A 7,641-nucleotide genomic window follows, 5' to 3' on the forward strand; every position below is an offset into this window, starting at 1 on the left:
CGGACTCTCAACCACTGCGCCACCAGGGAAGCCCTCAGCTATATATTCAATAGTTCTGCAACATTTCGTGTGAGCGTTCATAATGGAGAGAAGGTAAATGTTAGCTTAGTCTGCAGCTCCAGCTCTTACAAACGTCTCAAGCCACTTGCCGTTTATCTTTTGCTACCACCACCCTATGGAGACTTTTGCTGCTAATAGCAGCTCCCTGGTGTTATAGTTCAGCGGTCCCCAGCCTTTTTGGCACCAGGCACCAGTTTCAGGGAAGACAATTTTTCCACGGACGGTGGGGTGGGGGGATGGTTCAGGTGGTAATGAGAGTGATGGGGAGTGATGGTGAGCGGCAGAAGAAGCTTCGCTCGCTCATCTGCCACTCTCCTCCTGCTGTGAGGCCGGGTTTCTAACAGAGCGGACTGGTACCGGTCTGCGGCTCGGGGGTTGGGGACCCCTGTTATAGTTATTGAATTAATCCTATCCTACATGACTTGCAGAAAGCTTTGACTTTGTTTACCCCTGATTCCTTAAAGCAATCTCTTCCCTTGACTTCCAAAGCACCACAGTTTTCTTACTACCCACATTGATTCTCCTTTTCAGTCTCCTTCTAGGACTTCCTGTGCTCACCCCTTTCCCATTATCAAGGGGACTCAGCACTCAGTCTTATGTCTTTTCCCACTCTATGTATCTTCCCATGGTGACTCCATTAAAATCTCTGGCTTCAAATGTATTTTATAAGCTTATGACTCCCAAATTTATTGCCATTTTTGAAACATTAGCTGATATATCTCAGTATTTCCTGTTCCCCATTGGTTTACCACTCAACAAAAATAAAAACAAAACCCAAAATGCAAAGTAGCAGATTTTTCTAGGCTCACAAGTCTTGGGAGGAAGTGACAAGACTTCAATGAGGAAATAGCTGCATGGTGTATCTAGGCAGACATGGTTTGGACACTTGAATCAATGTTCCCCTGATTTGTCTCCAAAATAATTGTGTGGGACTACAAAACTGTGAGATACTGGCATGAGGAGAAACCTTAGAGATGTTCTTTCGTCTCTTTTACAGGTGAATAGTGAGTGGCAGAGATAGTACTAGAACCCAAATCATCCAGAGATGCTCTACCTGCTGCCATCTCAGGACCTAATAATGTGGTACTCTTCCCCTAAATCTGAGTTAGTTTAAGGATATCAAGAGAAATCCCTGTTTCTATATAGACAGAATAATAACTAATAGGTGATCCCAGGAGATTTCAGTTATATTAGTTGTTACAATTGGTTTATAACAATATAACATCGCACATGTTGAAACTTTAATAGCAATGTATATATGTGTGTGCGAAAAAGACACTAGTAAGAGAAACTTTGAAACATTTTACTCTAATCATATGCCTACTTTTAGCCAGTATTTATGAAGGCCAACATTATTCCTCTTCAGTAACTGTATTTCCCTGTTTTCTCCAAGGGTCATGTGAAAGACTGTGTATAATTCAGAAGAGTTATTTCTACATTGAGAAAAAAATACCTCATATTTAAATCAATTCAAGTCTCTTCCTGACGTCTAGGCTGTATCTAGGACACATCTGGACATTTGGAAACATCCAAATTTGACTGAGTTTTCTAGTTCTCAACAGAATATTTAGTAAATAAAAGAATGAGGAACTTATACTAATCATTGTTTTTTTAAAGGCAAGAGCATGTCAGTGGAGCCTATATCACTATAGCGCAGCCGTTATTTCTTGTCATACATCAGACTTGCCCCACTTTAGTGGAGGAGGCTGACATTCAACGGGTGTGGTTTTTGAGGTTGCCACATGGCCTTGCCATGACTTAAAATAGCTCTCTCTGGTTGCCAGATGGCCTGGGGAAGCACCAAACACAAGCCTCATTGACCATAGAACTTGGTGTCTTAGGACTGAAAGCTCTTTCAGGATACCTTTTAAGTTTCTGTTTTTAAATATCTGGAGCATTTCAATCCTTAAACCAAGATCTGGCTCCTCTTCTCCTCCTACCTTTAGTGAAAACAGAGGGTAAGAATTGATTTGGGGCACAGAAAGTGAATGCTGACATTTCAGCATTCCCCTGAGAACACATTATTAGTCATTAACTACTTTCCAGAAGAAAGTCTCCCTTCTTCAGCCTAAATCCTTTGGAAATTGTGTGAATAAGAGATGTGGAGAAACCTCATGGGGAGCCTATTCTGAGAGTCTGCGATATGTACCTTAGGGTACCTGGCAGGGGTGGAGGAAGCAGCCTCATATATACTCTTCAGGTCCAATTCCCCATTGTGTGTAGATGCATAAAATGCAACTTACTTCCAGTTATTGAATGATAATGTCTTGAAAATGAGAAAAACGACTGTCTTGAAGGAAAAGTCAAAGAGCATTATTTCGGGAAGGGAATCACTTTTCCTTCTTATAGAATGGAAAAATGAGATAAATTGGTTTGAAAAGAGGAAAATAAATATATTGTAAGGAAGATTTTATTTATCAAACATTTATTGAGTACCTGCTACATGCCAGAGATAGTTCTAGGCTCTGGATATATAATAGTCAGTGGACTAGGCCTCATGGGCTTCCCACTCTAGTGGAAGGGATGGCAGGAGACCTAACCCAGTGTGTGTGTGTTTGTGTGTGTGTGAAGAGGAATCAAAGGACATTCCCCTAAAGAGGTGATGTTTAAGCCAAGACTTGAAAGAGGTTAGATGGACAAAGTCCTCAGTTTAGTTTGGCTTCATTTTCAATGATCCTGTTACAAAACAAGACAAAAATTCAGTTCTAGATCTTTTATTTTTCCTACCCATTGATGGTTGCCTGTCAGAGATACAATTCTAATTTCAACAGGAGATAATTGGATTGCTATCTCTTTTTCTAACCCTTGCATAGACATTTATTTCTTGTATCCCCCTTGGCAACCACAAGTCTGCTCTCTATGAAGGATGATGTCTTAATAGTCTCTGTTCAGATACAATATAGCTCTATGATGAGTAACCAAAGAACTCAAGATGGATGAAGAAAAAAAAATAGCTGCTTTCACAGCATCATCTTGCATTGAGAAAAGTACATCAAAATATCCTTCTTCCCATACAATTTATTCAATCCTTAACAAACTTATTGAGCACCTACCACGTGCAGGCCCTGTGTTTGTCATGGAGATACGATGGTGAGCAAAATAGACATTGTACTGGCTCTTGTGGAGTGTATAGTCTGATGGAGGAAGACAGACTTCATATAAATAATCACTCAGGTATCTAGTTCCTAAGTCTATCAAAAGAGACAATGTAGGTAAAAACATTGAAATAAAAGATTTTATCTGGGACTTCCCTGGTGATGCTGTGGTTAACAATCCGCCTGCCAGTGCAGGGGACATGGGTTCGATCCCTGGTCTGGGAAGATCCCACATGCCGCGGAGCAACTAAGCCTGCGAGCCACAGCTACTGAGCCCGCGTGCTGCAATTACTGAAGCCCGTGTGCCTAGATCCCATGCTCTACAACAAGAGAAGCCCTTGCTCTCGCAACTAGAGAAAGCCTGTGCACAGCAACGAAGACCCAACACGACCAAAAAATAAATTAAAAAAAAAAAGATTTTAGCTAAATATAGCAGGAAAGTTTAAAGTTTTGTTCGACTTTTGGCTGTAACTCATGGTTTCTTCCTCTCTTCCCCTCATCCTCCTGCAATAATTATTTAAACTTAAGACTTCTGTAGTAAAAATATCATAAATTATTGTTTATTTTGGTTATTTTATTACTTGGCTTGCCTCGATGGCCAATGGCAAAATGCATTTTGGGGTAAACACCAGTCTGATTTACCCCCAAGTTGTTTTCCAATATTTAGTGAGTCAGAATTCCATTTTTTCAGGGAATTTTTGGAGCTCTGAAAAATTATCAACATCCATAATCAGGGGTGTATATTCTTGCACATTAAGAATATGAAAGGACAAATAGCTACAGAGGTATAAAATATGATTAACAGTCATTTGCACTGCTATCCACATGTCAGGAAGACTACTCTTAGAAGCTTATGAAGTAATTATACGTAGCCCAACATATTTTTTTCTGGCTCCAGATCTAAGAAAATAACTTAAAATAACTTTTAATTTTTTTAGTATTAGAAGGTAGACACTGGAGGAGCAAACTAACCTCTTTAATATGGCAGGACAACATACTACTAGTCAGTTGATGTTTCATAGTTTCCTTTGAAATGTGTGGACATAAATTAGAAAAAAATCCCAGAATTAATTTCTTTTCTTTCTAGTTTTTTTCTTGTTTGCCTTCCTTCCTTTTCCTTATTTTTCCTTGCTTTTCCTTTGCTCCCCTCCCCTGCCCTCCCTTCCCCTTTCTCTCCCTTCCCTTCCTTTCCCCTCTCTTTCTTTTTTCCTGAATGCTGTCATGTGGACCTCTGAGCTGTGTTGCTAATATTCATGATACATATGCTACTGATAGATAATAAACAAGTATGGGGGTGGGAGGGCACACGAAATGGTGTGATGATATTGGAGAATACTTTCCACAGATATTTGATTTCTCAGGTCAAGGAAACTGCTAATAATCTGAAAAGGAAAGGCTTATTTACTACTTTTGCTTAATGCTGTGAAAATATGATCTTTAGTCATAGTCTGTTGTTAAATTGCTTACTGTTTTAATGAAAATACTAGAGCTGAACTGGTAAGAATAAAGATAGCAAGTTAAGAAAGATGGAATAAAAGAAATGAAAAAATAAAAGAGTGAAACACCACTGACATCGTCACCACTAAAGTAGATACTTCCCCAAATCAGTGTCCTACCTTTGTTCATCTTCCTGGCCATAGATAGCAGCCAGATAAGAACTGTATAAAGAAGCAGTGAATAGAACAGTGGTTACCACAGGCGGGGAGGTAGAGGAAGTGGGGAGATGTTGGTCAAAGTGTACAAAGGTGCAGTTATGTCAGATGCATAAGTCTAGAGATCTAATGCATGGCATGATGACTGTAGTTGATCATACTGTAGCGAATACTGAAAATTTGCTAAACGTTCTTGCCACATGTACACAAAAGGTGACTACGTGAGGTGATGGCGTGTTCATTAGCTTGACAGTAGTAATCATTTCACTATGTGTGTGTATGTCAAATCATGTTATATGCCTTAAATATACATAATTTTTATTAAAAAACATATATAAGATGCACTTCTTATGCTCTAAATCATGCATTCTCTGCAGGGTGATATCATCGCCAAGGAGTTGACAATTAGTTTATACACAGTATATCTAACACATTAACATTTCATGGAGGAGGAGAGTGATGTTAAAAAATGTCTAAAAAGTTCTTCAGGGGAAGGAAATAATGAAAACAAATGCTTGAGAAACACCGCCCTTGATGGTATGTTTGTGCTGTGTAGAGGAGATAATTTACTTCTGGTGAAATTACTTAAATCTTGGTTTTTTTTTTTTATTATTCTGCTGTCAGATTAGTCGTTTATTCTTTTTTTTAATTACTTAAATCTTAAAGAATTTGATATTTATGTTACAACATCAACTAGGAAATGACCATGGTAGGATGAAGTCAAAATAGTAGCACAGCTAATAAATGACAGACGAGCCTGAGACAAATGGATAGGCTTCTCAGTAGCCTTACTATAAATCTAACAAAGCAGGACCCAAACAGACTCATTATATTGGCAATAAAAAAGGGGAAGGACGTAAATCCTTCTTTGCTTATTTACAGAATCTATAGTTTTCATGTGTACATGTACGGTAACCATTCTCTAACTTGCCAGATTAACAGAGGTTCTCCATACTCTCTGTAATACATCCTGGCTGAGGTCCATGGCACTTGGAAAACTCCAGGCTAGTAGGCTACTTGCTAGTACAGCTCATGCTTCTGTTCTTCCCAGTTGAGTCATATGCTTACAAGAGTCAACTTGGTTTGTTCCCAAACCTGTTAATGCCATTTGCATTTGTTACCATACTTAGTTATTCAAGAAAATAGCAGGCAAGTGTAGGAAATCAAAAAGAAAGAGGATTATTGTTTTTACAAACACTGAGTTGAATGCTTTAGAAAGAACCAATAAGGAGAGTCACAAATTTAAATTGAGAAGGGTCAATTTAAATTGTGAACGTGTGCCCAGCCACGTTCAAGTCCAGGTATGGAGAAGGTAGAGCTTTGGATTTAGCCAATTTGGGGGTTTTACCAGAGGAATATGAAGGAGGAAAAGAAGACCTAGGGAGTTAAAGGTATATGTGAGTTAGCGAATATAGTGATGGATATTGGACTTTAAGTTGGCTAAGGAGGAAAATGAGAACATGAAGGTTGTGAGAGACACTGAAAAGAAGGTAGGCTTGGTTAAATGGAAGGGGTTGGGGGTAAGAGAGTCATCTGAAATATTGGAGGTTGTAACTGGAGAATGGAATGCTTGAAATTGAGATTACGGAGGGGGTGCAGTTAATGGTAATGACAAGCTAGGATTGGGTGGTTGTAGTGTTGTAGAGGACAACTCAATAGGGGTGAATAAAAAGGATATGAGAGGCCAGGTTGTACTGGATGGATATTGAAACCACCAAGAGCTATTCCAGGAATAGGGTTGGAGGGAGACAGTGAAATGGCTCAAGGAAGAAAGAGTGACATGCGATTTAGTAAGTGGCAAATATATGAAAGACAGAGAAGGTTGTGGGCTGCCATAGCTGGGAAAAGCGTTGTGGAGGAATGGGGTTACCTCTGGGTGTTGAAGGCTGAAGAGTCAGGTTGGGATGGACAGAGAGAACAGAGGAAGGTGTTTCAAGCTGTGGGTCACAGAATAAGCAAAGACCAAATGGCAGGAAGGAACATAGTATGATTTTGAGGTCGGTGAGTTTACCAGGTGTCACAGCTTCAGATTGTGAAACATTTGGAATGTTGGACTGAGGATTCTTGTTTTTGTGCTTTTAACTTTTTCTGTAGAAAAATAATGATTGTTTGGCTGCTGCCTTTTTCAAATTCTCTCAAAGCGCTAATCTTTACTGATGTTATCATGCGAGTCAGATTCACTCTTGCATTGAAGCTGTGAGAAATTGCCTATTCTTGTAAACAGAGGTAAATAGTCAAACACATTAAAATATAAAAGGACAGGTGGAAACAGATTAGAAAACAAAAATTTAGTGTACACTCAATAGGCTATATTTTCAGATGCTTGTGTCTGGTAAACCTCAGAGTCTTTATGTTTGAACCCTGATCTTAGAACTCTTTATCTTAGAATGCCACACCTTCAAATTAGTGGTGGTTTTTCCACAGAACTAAAAGTAAACTAAGTTAATTCTGCCATTTCTACTTCCCTTTGGCTTTCCATTCACTATTTTTATAAAACACAATAACAATATACTGATTTGAGAAGAGATATTGAACTTTCATGAGAACTTATATATAGGGCTAGTCTGACCAGGGTCTTCTATTTCTTTAGCTAGAACAACATGGAAAGGCAAGTTACCAGAAAGCTTCTACTTGAGGTGTAATCAGAATAAAGGTGGGCTTCCCTGGTGGTGCAGTGGTTGAGAGTCCGCCTGCCAATGCAGGGGACACGGGTTCGTGCCCCGGTCTGGGAAGATCCCACGTGCCGCGGAGCAGCTGGGCCTGTGAGCCGTGGCCGCTGGGCCTGCGCCTGTGTACCACAAAAAAAAAAAAAAAAAAAAAAAAAAAAAGGCAAT

This window comes from Neophocaena asiaeorientalis, unplaced genomic scaffold (assembly GCF_003031525.2).
Source record: "Neophocaena asiaeorientalis asiaeorientalis breed wild unplaced genomic scaffold, Neophocaena_asiaeorientalis_V1.1 scaffold258, whole genome shotgun sequence".
In the NCBI taxonomy this organism is placed as follows: Eukaryota; Metazoa; Chordata; class Mammalia; order Artiodactyla; family Phocoenidae; genus Neophocaena; species Neophocaena asiaeorientalis.